An 18,888-nucleotide genomic window follows, 5' to 3' on the forward strand; every position below is an offset into this window, starting at 1 on the left:
GCGTTCATATGTTCTCACTTTATAGAGTGGAAGTTGAGATACTTTGTAAAATTAATGAAAAAAATAAAGAGAATTTAAGCTTATTACTTGAAATCATGAAAGGTAATTAATAAAAAGTATACAATAACCAACAAAACCTGAGAGAATGGTTAGGGAGAAAGCAGGAAGTGAGATGAATCACTTATCTTTCACAGTGGGTCATTGTTTTAGGTTGCTAAATCAAGAAATAGAGCTATATTAGTAGTATTGAGAATTAGATGTAGCTGGCTTAACATCTGCCGCTTTAGCAGATCCTAATCCTTACCTAAATCTTTTATCTGTACATTTATTAACAGGCTCATTCTTCTCAAATACAAATCTTCATGAGCCCAACGATTGACTTATTGGGAGAATAACTTATACCATTCATTTGAAAACATAGGTTTAGGAAGATATAAGCAGACTTTTTAAAAAGTCTATTATTGTGATGTGTTGATGGTCATTAAACTGACTGCAAGACTGCCTTCTTTTACAAGTGAAAAGTGTATTAGTGTAAAGAGGAAGGAAAAGACTGTATGGTCTTAGAACTAAGTTAATTGAAATATAATATAAATATATGTCATATTGTGTTGTAAATTATGTTATACTGTTTTCATCATGTGCAAATATGTTGACTATGGCTTGTAGGTTATTTGGATCCAATACTTCTTTTTCATTCTTCTCAGTTTTAATCATCCTTTATTTTTCTCTCTTTTCTAGCAGCATTTCATTCATATTCTCAGATGTTTTGCAGTTCTTAAAACTCTTAGGTCTTTGATTTTAAGCAAATAAATGCTTAGCAATGCATACAGGTCTTATAAACAGTTTTATGCAATATGGTATGTTCAAAATGGTGACACGTGTTTAACATAAGATCTTGTAGAAATTCCAAATTTAACTTCCAAAGATTAAACAAACACTCAGACATGAATTGACCTGTAAGTGTCAACATTTATAAAATAAGAGTCACAGTTTTCATGTGCTTATTAAAAACTGATGTTTCAATTGGCTGGAGGAGTGTGTGAAAATCACACCCTTCTAAACACAGAGAAACAAACTACTGATGAAATAACTACCTGAAGACCCGAGAATGGAAATAATGCCAAATGATTATCTCTAGTTAGTCTAGCAAGGGGTAAAGCTATAACTTTTCATTTAATACCATTATGTCTTTGCATTTTTAAAAGCAGTAATAGAACCATCAATACCACAAAACCAACACCATCCCTTAAAGTATGGTTGTGAATATATTACCAGTTTGGATATGGAGTTTAGGTCTTTCAGTTTTTAAATAATTTCAGTTAGGGGGTTCCTTTTAACCCTTTGGGTAGGTTACATACTGGGTACCCCAATATGTTACCTACTCCCCTCTTCCATGTATTTTATATTTTATGTTAATATCTAACAATGATTACTAGTTAGTGGCCATTTCTACCAACAGTTTATATCTGTTACCATAGTCCAAAAGTGCTAACCCCAGAATAAAATGTGTGATCTGGTTCAAGGAAAACATCACATGATGAACTGATAAGAGGAGCCTATTGTGAAAGTCTCTAAGTATAGTGTAGTGCCAAAACATTGTTTTTCAATGTCAAAATACAGAGTTCACTGGAAAATTTGGAGCTGAATTGAAGCATACCTAAAATAGAGCCCTCGGGCAACACTCTCTTAGCTATTCCTTATCACTAGTCATTGGAGGTAGATTCCTATTGCGGGGTGAATTATTCTCATTTCTAATTTGCAGATACAGGAAGTGAGAGTTTCAGATAATTAGACATACTCCCAGTATCAAGTTAGTGTCACTAATGAGCAAGACTTAAACGGCAGGACTCCCAATAAGAATTCTGAAGGACGTTAATTTAGTGAGACCTTGAATCTTGTTAAAGGTAGATGGATCCATATAAATAGGTCATTACTTTGTATTCCTCCACAATTTATCTAGCTTATGAAAACTTCTGGTGAAAAAAACCGCATCTTAATCTCATAAAACTCACACCTACTTCCTTCTACAATATATAATTTTAGAGGAGGCTAGTTTGAATTCCCAAATAGGTTGAGTCATTGGTGCCTGCTATGTGTCAGTCACTGAGCTCAGCACAGGAAAAACAACATAATAGGATATCAGAGGTATTTTCTGATGTTTCATAAGAAAGGGAAAAGCATACAAATAAATATCTTTATATTGTGATGTGGAAGTGCCGTGGTGATGTGTATATGGTGCTATGGGAGGTTAGAGGACAATATCCAGACCAATCTGGAGTTAGAGAAGGCTTCCTGGAGAAGATATGCTTCAGTTTTGTCTGCTCTGTTTGTTTAGTGGTATTTATTTGCTCATTAAATAATTCCAGGCCGAGCACAGTGGCTCACGCCTGTAATCTCAGCACTTTGGAAGTCTGAGGCGGGCGAATCACAAGGTCAAGAATTCGAGACCAGCCTGGCCAACATGGTGAAACCCCATCTCTACTAAAAATACAAAAAAATTAGCTGGACATAGTGGTGGTCACCTGTGATCCTAGCTACTTGGGAGGCTGAGGCAGGACAATCAGTTGAACCCAGGTGGCGGAGGTTGCAGTGAACTAAGATCGCACCACTGCACTTTAGCCCAGGCGACAGAGTGAGACTCCATCTCAAACCAGAATTCCAAATGGTACATGAAAATATAAACAAGAGAGTAAAACTCACCCAAAATCTCTTCACAGAGATCATTGCTGTTGACATTTTAGTGAATAACTTTCCAGGCATGCATGTATATGTGTTTGCATACCCATAATTTTATAAAAATGTAGCCATACTTCACATGCTATTCAGTATCTTGATAATTTTTCATTCAACAATATAACCTGGATATCATTGCAAATCAATAAATTTAAAATCATGTTACAATTTTTCATGGCCATGTAGTATTTTGTCATACTTTTTGCCTCTATTTAGGCAGAGGACAACTAGGTTGTTTCCTGTTTTTCTGCTGTTTTAGATAATGCTGTAATTAACATCATTGTGCATACAGCTTTGGGTACTTGAGAAATAATTTCCACAGATAGTTCTCTGGAAAAATTGCTAGATCATAAGTTATACTCATTTGAAATTTTGATTCATAAATGCAAAAATTCTCTCCAGAAAAGTTGTACCAATTCAAATCACCATTTTCCTACGCCTTTGTCAACATCAGATTTTTGTCAGTCTGTTACGTGTTTTTGTCAATCTGATAAAAACTTTTATTTGAATGCACATTTCTTTAAGGAACAGTAAGATTAAACTTTTCATACTTCTTGCCTAGTTTCCTGATTTTTATGAATTATGCGTGTTTTTCATAGGCATGTTTATCATGATCTGATTTATAAAAGATTTTTTCATGCTGGGGATGTTAGTTTTGGTTTGTCATATGCACCATGGCTATTTCACCTCTTTGCTTATTTCACTTTAATTTTGATTTAATATTTATGAATTGGGTCTATCAGTCTTCTCAATTTTGATTTTGAGTTTTGAGTGGGCGGTAAAAAGGCCTTTCCACTTAGAGTTTTTTTTTAACTCATATTTTTTCCTGGTACTTTTACAGTTTTATTTAAAGCGAATTATTTAAGCCATCTAGAATTAGCTGTGATATAAAAAAAAGGTAGGTTTTATACTAGTTACCTATGTTGAATAATCTTTTCCCTTGCTGATATAAAATGCTGTATAGTAATTAATAGGTGTTGGAGTTATGCTGCCTGGATCAAATTCTGGTTCCATTGCTTACTAACTGGGTGAATCTGTTTTCTCATTTGTAAAACAGGGATAAAAATACTATGTATCTCTTGGATTGTTTCCAGGATTCATACATAAGTGTATGTAAAGGGCTTAGAATAATACATGACACATAATAAGAGTAAATAGCAGCTATTATTGGATACCAAATTCACATGTATATGTGGTACTATTTCTAGACTTTATTCTTGCACTCACCGGAGTCTAAAAATCCATGGGTCAATACTAATTCCAGCTTTATAACATGCATGGATAAGTTCTTATTCTTTTTCAGAATTTTCCTCATTCTTTTAGCATTTTTATTTATTTTTAATTAATTAATTAATTTTAAAATGGAGTTCTGCTCTGTAGTCCAGGCTGAAGTGCCATGGTGCGATCTTGGCTCACGGCAACCTCTGCCTCCCAGGTTCATGTGGTTCTCCTGTCTCAGCCTCCTGAGAAGCTGGGATTACAGGCGCCCACCACAACGCCCAGCTAATTTTTATATTTTAGTAGAGATGTACCAGTAGAGATGAGACCAGCCAGGCTGGTCTCGAACTCCTGACTTCAGGTAATCCACCAGCCTCAGCCTCCCAAAGTGCTGGGATTACAGGGGTGAGCCTCCATGCCCAGCCAGCATTTTAATTTTTCTGTATGAGCATTAGAATTGTTTTGTCCATTCCTAACGAGCTCATTGAGATTTTGACTGGCAACATAGAGAATGTTATTTGGAAAAGTTGACTTTGAACTTTAAAATTTTTCTTTCCATTAAATAGCATGTCTTCTATTTATTCAAATCTTTGTGTTAGTTTATGGTTTTATTCATATAGGTCCTCATTTCTTGATACTGAATATTCTGAGCTAAGTCTTGAAGGATGAAGAGGAATCAGCAAATTAGAGGGAAAAAATCATTTAGTGGTCTCCCTTTAGTCGCCAGAAGTCCTAGTTATACTTGGAACACTCCTAGTTTTAGAAATAACACTCTTTAGTCAGTCCACATGAGATACAACCAGTGAACTAAACTGGAAAAAACAATGTGGTCTTTCCTGCAAAGAAGTAGAGTGGGGCAGGCAGCCAATGTGAGAAATATTTATGCAGCTGTTGCCTGAACTAGCCCGAAGAAACTTCTGGTGACTGTTAACAGTACACTTTTAGCTTGCTAAGACCCTATTGATTTATTTAAGAAAAATTCCAAAATCTAATATGTTTTCAATCAGTGTGTTTGAACCAAAGAATATGTCTATGGATGAATATGTGTTTGTGGGTGTTTTGAACACAGCTGAACCCAGGAAAGTTTGTGAAGTGGTTCCAGTTTTTCTTCATTTGTCATTTGATCTCATTTTTAGCCCATCTCACCACAACTTCAGAACCATTGTCTTGGAATACCACTGCTAGGGTTTATATTTCCTGCCCAGGTACTAACTTTCTGTGTCCTGTCCAAGCTAACACTAAATAGAGCCCTCTCCCTCAAATGCTGAGTCATGAATAGCTGATCTTAGTCAATCTGTGCTTAGTTAGGGATGAAATAAACATCCATAAACTCCCGTCTCCTTAAAGCGAAGTAATGTACCTTAAAGTACTTTTTATCCAGAGTTCTTTTTCAGATCTCAGAATTTTAAAGAGATTCGTGATCTCCCACACTGTGACTTTTTATTACTACTCTTTACACCACCTAGGACTATAGAGTTGCCCTTGCTACTGTCCCAAGCCTTTAAAAAATATTATATATATTTGGGTCAGGAGACTCATTCTATTATCAGGGCAGACTATCCAACCTACAAGCCAGCTATTGAAAAATAATGATTTTGTGGCTTTTTCTCTGCTCTACTAGCTGGATCGGTCTTAGACTTCCTGTGAGACAGCCAGGAAGACAGAACTCATCCAGAATTGTCCTCATGCCAATCACATTTTATTCATTTCTCCAACTTCAAAAATACTGCCAGTTCCAGTAATAAACTGGTTTCTTCTTTCATTCAACATATCATTATAGAGAACCTAGCAATAATTTTAAGAGGCAGGAATAATATGACAATTTAAAAAATTCATTAATTTATTAAGCAAACACAAATTTTAAATGTTCTAAAATTAGATTGTGATGATGGCTGCACAACTCTGAACATGCTAAAAGCCTTTTAGGTTGTATACTTTAAATGGGTGAACTGTATGGTATATGAATTATATCTCAATAAAGTTGTTTTTGAAAAGCCATAGAAATCCAAATATCTCAGTGCCAAAATAAAATAAGAAGCACAATTATTAGCTTAACTTGATAGAGTGACTGCTATGAATAAAAATAGCTAAAGTAGCTTGAGTGGCTGCTTTGGAGTAGGCCATTTAGTATGGTCTTTTTAAATGTTCATAATAAGCTTATGAGGAAGACAATGCTTATACTTATTTCATAGATGAGGACTTGATGCTGAGTGAGGTTAGATACCTTTGTCCAAGCTAATGCAGTTAGTAGGGGATATAATTGGGATTTAAGCCTAGACCCTGCCTCCAGTGCTTAACCTCTGAAACACTGAGCTAGTCTGAATACTTAGAACTGGTTTGGTTTTTGACTGCCCTTCACGGTAAACAACAATTATCCTGAATATTGGATCATTTCTGAAGACCCAGACAAGTTCTTTCATGTAGTGTGACTTCATTTTATGAAACAGGATTTACAAAACAGTGACTTAAATGCAATTAATTTTACAATTTAGTAGACATTTTCTGGAAATAATGTCTATCACATTTTACAACTTGAATTACATTTTAAAGTATCCTAGGCTAGAGCAGCTTGCTGTGGGAAGGGATCCCTATACCTCCTACGTAGACACAAATGGTGAATATTTTTCATACTCATTTACCTACATTTTAAGATTTCATTGTTTCAAGCAAGGTACTCAGACAACTGTTACAGTGTCAAGTTCTTCTACATTTTTAGAAATCCCAGCATCATTATAATTGAATATGTATCCCACCAGATGAGGGGAAACCAGGGATGTCATGTTGGAGAAAGCAGTCTGCCATCCCTCTGTAGGTGAGTTCAGACTCCAAGATAAATTAGAAAAATAGACTAGGATGATTCACTGTCAGCTTGTAAGGAAGCCCAAGAGGACCAACATTTATTACTGACTGTTCAATTTAAATAATTAAGAGGCAAATCTAAGCCTTGTCTCTTGCAAGAAATCTTCTATTAAAGAGCAACAGAAATAACTATGTTTGCAAATTGTGTCTAGGGGGATATTCTGGAGAGTAAGATTTAAGATTTAAGGCATATGAAGATTTCTTCTTCCATTTTCCACCCCTCTTTTCCAAGTCCCCAGCCATTAGCAAGCAGTCCATGGAACGTTTGTAAGAGAGGTATTAGGATGTTTCAAAGATAAAGTTACATAACCTAGTGGTTAATGCGAATTTAACAAGATATTTAAGATCAAATAATAATTTCAACCTTCTGCTCATCTATTGGCTGGGAATACAATTTCTTGGTGTGTCAAGTTGATTTTCCAATATAGTTTTTAATTTAAATTAATAGTCTTTGCTTAGTTGTCTATTCGAGGCCCAGAACAAACACTTGTCAGGGCTTATAGAGATGAATAAAATAGAATCCTCACTTTCTAGGACCTTACAATCTAGCAGACAGAATAAGACAATCATGCTAATAACTCTAAAGCAAGACCTATTGGGAAAGGCTGTCAGCTACTGCATTTGTTGAGTATATGAGCCCATCCCTTTATTAGGGCTTGTGTCAAGTAAAATAAAAGAGGATCAAATAAAATGCTAGTCATCACAGATCCTGTTAGGCTGTCAGAAAATGACTTTATATAGAATATGGAATAATAAGTCTTTGGCCTTAAGGGATGCATAGTTTGGATCCATTTCTATCCAATCTTTTAATTCAAAAAAAGAAAAGGAAAGAAAGTAGTCTAGTTTGGCCAAAGAAGAGTGATATGGTTTGGCTGTATCCTGACCCAAATCCCATCTTGAACTGTATTTCCCTTAATCCCCACATGTCATGGGTGGGACCCAGTGGGAGGTAATTTTAACATGGGGCAGTTACTGCCATGCTGTCCTCATGATAGTGAGTTCCCACGAGATCTGATGGTTTTATAAGGGGCTTTCCCCCTTGCTTTGCTCTGCTCTTCACGCTGTTGCCATGTGAAGAAGGATGTGTTTGCTTCCCCTTCTGCCATGATTGTAAGTGTCCTGAGGCCTCTCCAGCTCTGCAGAACTGTGAGTCAATTAACCCTCTTTCTTTTATAAATTACCCAGTCTCGGGTATGTCTTTATTAGCAGTGTGATATAATACAAAGTGGGTACCTGTGCAGCACTGGCAGGTGATGAGGAAACCCAGAAGAAACTGTATATCCAAAGTACAGCATTTACAAATACCAGTTTCAAACTTATGTCTCAGTTTAAAATTTATAGAGAACGGGGGAACCAATTATGTTTTTCAGCTGAACTTTTGGAGGGTTAAAGTGGATGAACAGGGAATAGTTTAGAATGCAGCAAAGAGAGGCTGAGATAATAGGGAGCAATTTAAGCCATCCTGGTGAAAAGCAATGAGGATTTGGACTAGGACAAGTCAGAGGCAGACAGTTTACACATCAGAAACAGACAACTGGATTTCTAGAAAAAAATGGGATATTAGAGAACAAGAGAAAAAATAATGTGTGATGACCACAAGGTACAACGCCTGGCTGAATGCAAGAATAATAAATTACCAGAAATAATGTAATAGGAGAAGATGGCTCAGGGAGAATGAGATGATATTTTCCGTTTCAATTTTACTGTCGTTTAGATACAAACAACCGGAAACATGAGTTCGTAGCTAGGTAGAGAAATCAAGTCTGGAAATAGCAGCTTATACAGAATCAGCTGCCTAAAGGTGATCTTGGAGCCAAGGAATAATTGTAGTCACAAGAGACAGAGCAGGGAAAGAGGACAAGATCAGAGTATAATGTGGAGGAAAGTTGACTTAGAGAGGCTGGAAAGAGACCAGGGTGATGCAACCAACGTATCCCCATGGTTGCCAGCAAACCACTAGAAGCCTGGAGAGAGGTACGGAACAGACTGTCTTTCAGAGCCCTCAGAAGGGACCAACGCTGCCAACATCTTGATCTTGGATTTCTAGCCTCTAGAACTGAGAAGTCAGTAAATTTATTTTGTAAGCCACCTAGTTTGTGAGACTTTGTTAAGACAGCCCTAGCACACTACTACAGGTCTCAAACAGACAGTCTAACAGTTGTTCCCCATGTGGTGCACATTGACATCTCACGTACCACAGAGAACAGTGTGATTTAGTTCACTCTTTGAAAAAATGTATTCACATAAGCAGTTTAAAACTACCTCATTTTCCAAATCCATGTCCCAAAGAGATTAGTTCTTTGACTAGAGTTTACATTGACAGGGAACAGCCAATTTTGGAGAATAAATCTCTGCCACTATTCTGGACTGCTTACTCTTCAAAACCAGTCTAATAATAGAACTGGCCTGTCCACAGTGATTGGCCAGTTGCAGAGTTGAGCCATCAGAGGTGTTATAAAAATAAAGCCAGGTGAAGTTGCCTGTTAACAAGTGAAGGCTCTGAATAGGTGTTTTTAACTGAGGAAATGATGATGATTTCTGGAAGCGTACTGTCGGTGCTGCCTTTTGATATTCAGTGTTACTGGAAAAGAAAAATACCAACTGCCATTTTATAAAGTGGCCTTTTGTATAACTGCAGGCATTTACAGCTCAGCATTGGTGTTTCTGGCTTGGCCAAAAATTCTCTCTATACAGTGGAAACATTTATTTCGTGGTCAAGTTGTTGAGCAGGTGGTTTCCATGGCAGAAATACTTTACTTTGGGCATGCTTTAAGTACATTCAGCATTATGCATTTCTATTTTCAAGACCGTTAGAAAATTGTTTTGTGGCCAAAGCTTTTCTTTTCAGACAAAACAATGCAGAATCTGGCTAACATTCACTGAATTTAAAACATAATTTTATAAAATATTGTATACATTAATCACTGACCAGATCTTGCTAAAATCTAATTTAGGATCTCTCTTCCCTCAAATTGAAAAAAATAAAAAGCCAAGACTTCAAATGATCATAATCCACAGAATCCTTATTTGTATAGGTGATTACTACAAATGACCTGTGAAATAACACTGTCAAAGTAAATTGTCTGAACCCGAGATCATATGGAGCCGCATTGGTGATACTTACCTGGGTGATTCTGTCCCTCCTTCTAGCTTGCCCATGGACACACTTACCTCTCATCTCTGGTTCATGCTTTCAGAGGCAAAGATAAAAGCAGAAGCCTTCCACTGGCAGGTTTTTAAACTTCAAATGACTGCCCATTTAGGCTATTGTTCAAGTCAATAAAAGGGTAGAGGAAGAATGGTGTGACCACTTGCGATGACAGGGTACTGAGTGAAGCGGGGCAGCCATGAATCACAACTGCCAAGACCATAGTAATCAGTAGCTGGCTCTTCACCCTCAGCATTTGAGAGCACAGTGAAGGTAGGAGTGGTGCAGACCTGCAGACCCCATTCTCCGTCGAACAGAGGCAGAGGCTGCTATGCCAATTCTCCCCTGGAAAGTAGGCCCTCTGTGGACAGATATTTTTTAAATTTTCTGAGAAAGAGGCCAGGCGCGGTGGCTCAAGCCTGTAATCCTAGCCCTTTGGGAGGCCGAGGCGGGTGGATCACGAGGTCAAGAGATCGAGACCATCCTGGTCAACATGGTGAAACCCCGTCTCTACTAAAAATACAAAAAGTTAGCTGGGCATGGTGGCGCGTGCCTGTAATCCCAGCTGCTCAGGAGGCTGAGGCAGGAGAATTGCCTGAACCCAGGAGGCAGAGGTTGCAGTGAGCCAAGATCACGCCATTGCACTCCAGCCTGGGTAACAAGAGCGAAACTCCGTCTCAAAAAAAAAAAAAAAAAAAAAAAATTCTGAGAAAGGTCTGAAAGTTTTTTTTTTAACTTCTGCTTTTAAATGGTGGAAACTGTATCAGCCTCCTATTGATGTTGTAACAAACTGCCATAGACAGTGGCTTAAACAACACAAATTTACCATTTTATGGTTCTGGAGGTCAGATGTTTATCATGGGTGGAAATCAGGGTGTTTGTAGGCTATGCTCCATTTTGAAGCTCTAGAGATGAATCTATTTCCTTTCCTTCTCTGGTTTTTAGATGCCACCTGCATTTCTTGGCTTGTGGCCTCTACCATCAGCTTCGAAGCCAGCAGCACAGCGCCTTTACATCCCTCTGTCTCTGACCCTCTGCTTCCTTGATTGCCTCTCTTTCTCTCACTCTGATTCTCCTGCCTCCTTCTTTCCCTTATAAAGAGTCTTGCAATTCCATCGGGCCTGCCTGAGTAATCCAGCATAACCTCCTCACCTCAAGATCCTTAACTTATTCACATCTGCAAAGTCCCTTCTGCCTTGGAAATAAACATATTCACAGGTTCTGAATTAGGACATGGACTTCTGGAGGGGGCCATCATTCTGTCTGCCCCATAAACTGATTCTCTCTCTCTTTTTTAAATGCAGGCCCAAATAAAACATGTTTTTGGCCACCACTTTGTGATTTCTAGTTAGACGCTGGCTATCTCATATCTGAGAGTGAATGTCTATCCTTTGGAGATATGTGTATCTTGACTGACAGCCATTTGCAGGATAGCTGAAGAAACAAGAATGTCCATAGCCCTTACTGATGGGGAATTCTCAGAGAGGACCCGGACATGATGTTTACCCTGGATGGCACCACTTTGGACTTCCCATGGGGGAAGGATGACCACTGGGGTTAAGGGTGAGGGTTTACAAAGGTGGCGGTTTGCATCTCAGAGATTATATAAGGAGCAGAGATTATACCAGAAAGGTGCAGGTAGGGAAGCAGGTTATGAATTGGGGAGGGTTCATGCAGGAACCACTCCAAGGCCTTCAACTTGCTGGGTGCTTTGCTACTCGACTATCTCTCTTGGACTAAACTACTCCTTTTTATGCCCAGTTCCTTTGGTTATCTTACCAATTTGGTAATAACTGATACTCCTGTAGTGCTTTGTGGGGTGACACTGTGGGAAACAAATAGGTTGGGCAGAAAAAAAAGAAACAGCCATTCCTGTCGCTGGCCTCATGTGAAGGAAGGGTGGCCTCCATCAAAGAGAGGACAATGACTGCAAGGATGGTTCCCAGCTGCAGAGTGAGTCATGGCGATGTCAGAGCAACTCCCTGAGTTCAGGAAAGATATGAGGGACAAAGCTCGTTCCTCAGTATAGAAGAGGGAGGTGTCCCAGTGCAGAGAGAGGCAAATGGAGGGACAGGCTGACACAGGTTAAAGTCATTTGTGACCTTTTACATGCCACATGCTGGGATAACTCTCCACTTATCTGACCACTAACATTTACCTTTGGCCAACAGTTTGAAAGCTTTACATATTGTTTTTTGACAATATTTCAGTAAAATTCATAGAATTTCTAGAATAAATACTAGATCCTTACGTTATTTTACATTTCATAAATCAGCAAAAGAATTTTTCATTCACATCTAGCTGACCTGTGGTCATAGGTGACCTCTCTTGGATCGTGGTTTCCTCTTAGTTCTTGCAACGTCAACTGTTGCTGCTGCTTTTTCCTAGGGAGGAGCTTGGGCACAGAAGATACCTGGCACGATGAATGTGGCATTAGTCATCCTCATAACAACAATCTGATAAATCAGTCTGTTGGCAATGCACGTGGATCTGGCAAAGAGGGAATGAGCGCAAAGACTGGGCAATCTTTTCATCATGATTTATGATCTGCCCAGGTCAAAGCTGAAGCAGGTCAGGTAGATCTGAACTGGAATCATGCCTGGCTGGAGTATTCTTGTTTGTTGGCAAAAAGCACTGCTTTCTATCTGATTCCAACAAGCATTAGATATTTTACTGAGAATATGTGTTACGCACACTGCAAACACAATGTGAAGAAAGACATTATCGGGGGTTGTAACCCCAACACCTCTCTTAGCAGGGGTCAGGTTTGCCCCCAGTAAAGAAATTATATATAAATGGAGCTGGCTGCAGTCATGCAGCACCTATGTCACCTCAGGCAGGATATTCAACCTGTTAAAAAGAAAATAACATCTATCTCCCAAGAATCTTCTAAGGATTCAGTGAAGTCATGGATGTGAAGGTATTCCGTAGCTCTGAAGTGTCATTTAGATGTCTTGAGTGATTACTATATGCAATTTGAGTTCGATTTTACCTTTTCTGTGTACTATTTTCTTTAAGAGAAAACACTGATAATTTCATTGATTATATGGCCTTCATGCCTTCTAAATGGTTACAATTCTTATCTAAGGGCATCTTAGCTAACTAAGCAGCATAGGGACCAGATGTCATTTTTTTTTAAAGTTATTTTGAAATTTGTTCTGGGAGAAAAGAACAGAACTGAGTCCACATCCTTATCAAACAGCGTACGTGACACCCAGCAGGAAAAACTCATAAATATCTGCTGGAGTCAATCGAGGATGGAGATTTGGGGTTGTTTTTAGACATTAGTGATTTTATGGAAGGCTTGATCTTATTAATCTCATTAAAGAAGGTATGGACAAACCTCCCCTTACAAAAATAGAATTAATTGGTTTGAAGAAATCCAGTTGAGATATTTTGGTGGGAGGAACAGATTCGGTCATTGACCAAGTATCACCCATGTCCAAAGGTACTGATTTACTTGTTGCTGAAAACAACTGGAACACTTCATAACTAGAACAATGGGGTTTTATGAAACTCCTCCAACTTACAATGAAGGTGGTGAACCACAGGCTGCCTGAGTCATAGACTGCCTCTGAGTTTGGCAGAACTTAGGCTATTGCTTCTTAACTCATTTTTTGTTTCTTTGTCAATTTTTCACAATTAATTCATATTCTCCTCAGGCCACAAATCTCTACCTGTAATTAAATTGGTTGTTTGACTGATTTAATTGAGTGATTTGCATTTGCTTGTCTTATCCTTTTGGTCATTAGGAGGGGGTTAATTTTGTAACAAAGCTTCATTGTTGCCTGGTTGACTCTGGAGGAATCTTCAGCCTGCCTGAAGCATAGTGTGCTGCTGTGAGAGGTATCCCCTTCTTTATGGGGCTGTAGATTTGTTGGAGCCAATGATTCTTGCTGTAGTTTTATCCCCAGCATGGGGGGAAACTTAGTGGTTAGCAAAGGAAGAACATGAATTTTGGAGGCCAGAAAAAAATGGTCTTAAATATCAGCTTGACATTTTTCTTGAGTGAACACTGTCACATCATTTTACCTCTGGATTATAGTAGACCCTTGAAATATTTAAGGAACAATCTTAAGACATGAAAATCCTCAAATGCAAGAATACTACCATAATATTTCTGGAGAGCTGCAATAGAGAGGTGAGAATACAAACTCAAGCTAAAATAAAGATGCTCAGAATAATTCCATCTTACTCCCTGATTAATGACTTGCTCAACTACTTCAGCCTTCAACTTGGCATCAGCAGCAAATGAATGCTTTTGAAAAATTACAAGTTCTACACTTTTGGGATTACTGGCAAATAGCTAAAATCCCCAAGGTTAAGGCTTCAAATGACAAGCCTATTGTAATACCTACTTCTTAAGTTTGTTTTAACAATGAGAAAAGATAACATAGGTAGAAGAATTAGAACATGGTATTATCAATAAATATGAGACTCCTTCCTTCTAAAATAATGTTTGCTGGATAAATCAATGAATATTGGTAAGAGAATTGCTTCTCATCATGTAGAAGTGTGATAAGTATAGGCAGTCTTTGGACATTTTTTCTAGAATTCTCTAGAGCATCACCTTGGAAATATTGGTTGTACCCACACATTGGCTCTGTGGCCATATAAGGAGGAAGCCAGGTCACAATTGCCTGTTCATCCCTCCTCACCCCTCCCTCTTCTTGATTCTCTATGAGGTAGGATTTGAGCTTATCTATAGTATATATGCAGAGGGGAGGGAGGTTTTACTTTTAAAATGCATTTTCTTATTAACTGCATTTTTGTAAAATTAATGTGTCTTAAAATATCGATTACATAATTAACATAAACTCTGAAATAAATTAAAAATAAGAAAGGAAAATCAAGAGAATCAACACTAACATATTAAATATATTTGACCCTTGAACAGCATGGGGGTTAGGGGCACCAACACCCCCATACAGTCAAAAATCTGCGTATAACTTTTGACTTCCCCAAAACTTAACTACTAATAGCCTACTGTTGACTCAAAGCTTTATTGATAACAAATAGTCAATTAACACATATTTTATACATGTATTATATGCTGTATTCTTACAATATAGAAAGCCTGAAGAAAGAAACTGTTATTAAGAAAATTATAAGGAAGAGAAAATATATTTACTATTTATTAAATGGATCATTACAAAGGTTTTTTCCTTTTCATTTTCACATTGAGTAGGCTGAGGAGAAGGAGGAAGAGGAGGGGTTGGTCTTGCTATCTCAGGGTGGCAGAAGCAGAAGAGGTAAAGATGTGGGAGGGGAGGCAAGAGAGAAAGGCATACTTGGTGTCATTTTTATTGAAAAAAATCCATGTATAAATGGATCTGCACAGTTCAAACCTTTGTTGTTCAAAGATCAATTATATATTATAGTTCATGTGAGAAGTCAGGGTCAGAGCAAGAAAGGCAAGAAGTTGTCTATGACAAATCATCTGTATTACATAATTATTTCACATACATACAAATCAAATGGAACACTTTAAAAATTACTTCTAATGCTTCTAGTTTAAGATGTCAGACAAGGTGCAAGTTTTCATTTTAACATCTACTAATAAAAGTAGAGATGCACAAAGAGAAATAAACTAGTGACATTATAGACAATGAAATTGTGGATAAACCAACAAACAAATGATTTTAATAAACTTTTGGGAGATTAAAAATGAATGGGAATATCTTGATAAATGAAACAGGCTAAGAAATTCATTATTTTATAGATGATAAGGTACAAGGAGATATGAGTCAATCTCTTCTGCAAAATCCTAGGAAGTCTCTAGCCTGAGTCCATAGTAAGGGAATAAGAACTGGAATTGAAATCAGGGGATTTGTTTGAGGTCTGTAATTAAGCTGGTGCAACCAGTCCTTCTTCCCCAAACCAACATGAGGGCAAAACACCTGGTGGTTCATCTCTAAAACTGAACAGTGTTTGGGAAAAGCAAAGACTCCTAGTCCTAGTCACCTATTAATAAAGCACAGAAGGCTTTTCTGTGCTTACGGGACTGGATGCAAATATTAATAAACTTACATAGCAAAAAAGCAAAATTATAATGGATAGAAGGAAAAATAGAACATGTAGAAGAAAGGGTAAGGATGTTAATACACTGATACCATTAATGCACTCATTCATTCATTCACTTGACAAATATTTGCTGAGAACCTACTGGGTGCAGATGTTGTTTTAGGTACTTGAGATACAGAGAAAGGGGAAAAAGAGACAAAACTTCTTACCCTTATGAAGTTTGCATTAAATTATGCCTTTAGTAACTGAGGTTGCAAGAGACACTGCAAAAGTTGATAAGATAAGAAATAGAGGTTTAAATATATTATCTAAAGACGTAAAGATAACTTATAGAATTATTAATATTAATAATATGCATTGAGAAGAGTAGACATGAGTAAGTGACCTGAATTTTAAGCTCTCATATATGGGAGTAATTAGACACTATCTAAAGTGGATAAATCAAAACAGAGATAAAATCATAGTATCTAGAATGAGGGAGGTAACCACTGAAACTACGAACAGAAACAGTTGAAAGGGTTTGCTTCTGGGATGTGGTATTGAGGGTAAGAAGAGAAAGACATGGGTGCTATTTTTGCTTTTTATCATATGTCCTATTTGCTTTGTTACCATGTATATATATTATATTGATTAATATATATATATTTAAATTAAGTGACTTCTAAGAACAGTTACAATGGAAGAATGAGACCAATTCTTCATCTACCAAGTTTCATGGATTAGGCATAAAATCATTAGAAATGGATTTTCCTTTCTGCATCCTTTAGCAAGTGTTTAAAAATCGATATCATTTTGGTGTCTCCTCTTGGCTATAAGTGACTGGTAGGGTCAAAATAATAGGTTTGTGAAGACAAGAGCTGGAAATGAAAGATAATGAGAAGTTTGTACAGTGTGTTATCAGAATAGCTTGAGTGCAGTTCATTTGAACAAAGTCATGTTTTCCTTTCTCCATTGTTTACCTGTGCTTAACCCGCAGTGTTGAGGAAATTTGGAGCTAACACTTATTGGATGCTTTTTTTGTATAAAGCACTTTGCTTATGGTAAGTCACTTAACCTGCTCAACAACCTTATGAAATTGGCATTAATTTTCACATTGGATAGATGAGGAAACTGAAAATGAGACACATGACAAAGCTTGCTAAGGGCAACCTAATTTTTAAGTGGAAAGCTAGGTTTCTAGAGTATATACAGTGTAGAGGAGGATAGAGAAATAGGGAAGCAGCTAGAGAGGAAGGTCAAGAGGATTTTAAGATGGGAAAAAAATGTAACATGTTTATCTTTATAGCTGTTGTGAAACACCCTGGTGTGTGAACAAGAAATGGAAGAGTTGCTAAAGCAAAGCCCTTGAGTAGACACTTAAGTAACTTTAAGTAAGAATACAAATAATTCATCACTAGTGACAAAAATGCAGAGTACATGACTCAGATATAATAGGCAGGTAGATATGAAGAGCTTGTTTAAGTTCTCTTTGGATTTCTCCTGTTTTATCATTGAAAAGGGGAGTTGGGTCATTAGTTAAGAATACCAGGAGAGGTAAATGTGTTGGAGAAGTTTAAAGAGGAGAGAAAAGGGCAGGTGATTAAATGACTCCTATAGGGAAGGTAATGGATAGTGTTGTTTGATGACATAAGATTCAAAACTGTGTGTGTGTGTGTGTGTGTGTGTGTGTGTGTGTGTGTGTGTGTGTGTGTAGGGGGTAAGAGGAGAGATGGAAAAAGATCTAGAAGAGGAGCAAGGAGGACACATTTCCCACCTCCAGGCTTAGAGAGCTGTAACGGCCACAACCTGAGAGGGCTGGAGGGGAAGCAGGGAACTCAGGGAAGAGGTAGCTTTTAGTTGGAGCCCTAAGGAGACAGGAACATTCATGGACATTTTGAGGATGTTGGGAAGTGATGATGCACTGAGCACGCTTCAGGGGACACCAGAAGGGTTGGAGGAGTTGGAGGTAGGGTGGGAGCTGAAGTCACAGCCTTATGGATATTGAGTTTGGGTTTGTGGGATCTCCTGAGTTTTTTTCTGCTGACTGAAGTGAAGATAAAGCAGAGATAGTGGTAGAGACTGTGAGTCTCCCTCGGGAGGGAGCTCTAAAGTGCCTCTGTTTTCCTGCCAGTGAGGGGTGGAGGATGATGGCAGGTGGTCTAATGGTGAGCATGAGTGGTTCTGGGGCCATCCCCTTGCTCATGTGTAATGAATCAAACTTCCATGAGTGTGATACTTGTTCAATATCTGTCTCCACCACTAGATGCTAATCTCCATGAGGCATGGACAGTGTTGCTTCAGTGCCTTGAACAGTGCCCAGCACATATATATATTGAATGAATAAGTAAGTAATGAAAGAATTGAGGATGTTTGACACAGAGGTCAGTATAAACAGCAATGTGATAAGGCTTCCAATGAAGGAATAAAAGGGTAATATCCAGAGTGGAGAAGATAATAATCTCTTTTTGTCCTCACTGGGCAGCATACATCTATAGAATTTTATCCATTTTGGGCCAATACACTGTAAAAAGGATGAAGTTCACTTCTTAGCATGTTAGGCAATTTTGGCTGCCAGAAAAAGGGACAAGTAATGTCAGACTCCATTAAGTACTGAGGGATTTAGTGTAAAGACATTTGTAGAAGTAAGGCAATAGAAATCTCATGGAAGCACAGGAATAGTTCTAAATGTGGGCCTCATGGGGAATGAAACACACTTGGGGAACTGAGTTATTTTATGGCTCTCTCAGTGTTAGAAGATTGAGAGTCAATTCTCCATCTTAGTAGTGACTCAGCTCTTTTCTGTCTCTGCTGGTACTGCTCTACAAACTCCTGATCAACCATGTCACCCTTTATTCTAAATATATTTTTTTCTACTTTATATTTGCCTAGAGTTTCTGCTTATTCATTGTTTGTGCTTAGTTACCCAA

Source organism: Aotus nancymaae, unplaced genomic scaffold (genome assembly GCF_030222135.1).
Source record: "Aotus nancymaae isolate 86718 unplaced genomic scaffold, 86718_ANA_hifiasm-v0.15.2.pri h1tg000008l, whole genome shotgun sequence".
Lineage (NCBI taxonomy): Eukaryota > Metazoa > Chordata > Mammalia > Primates > Aotidae > Aotus > Aotus nancymaae.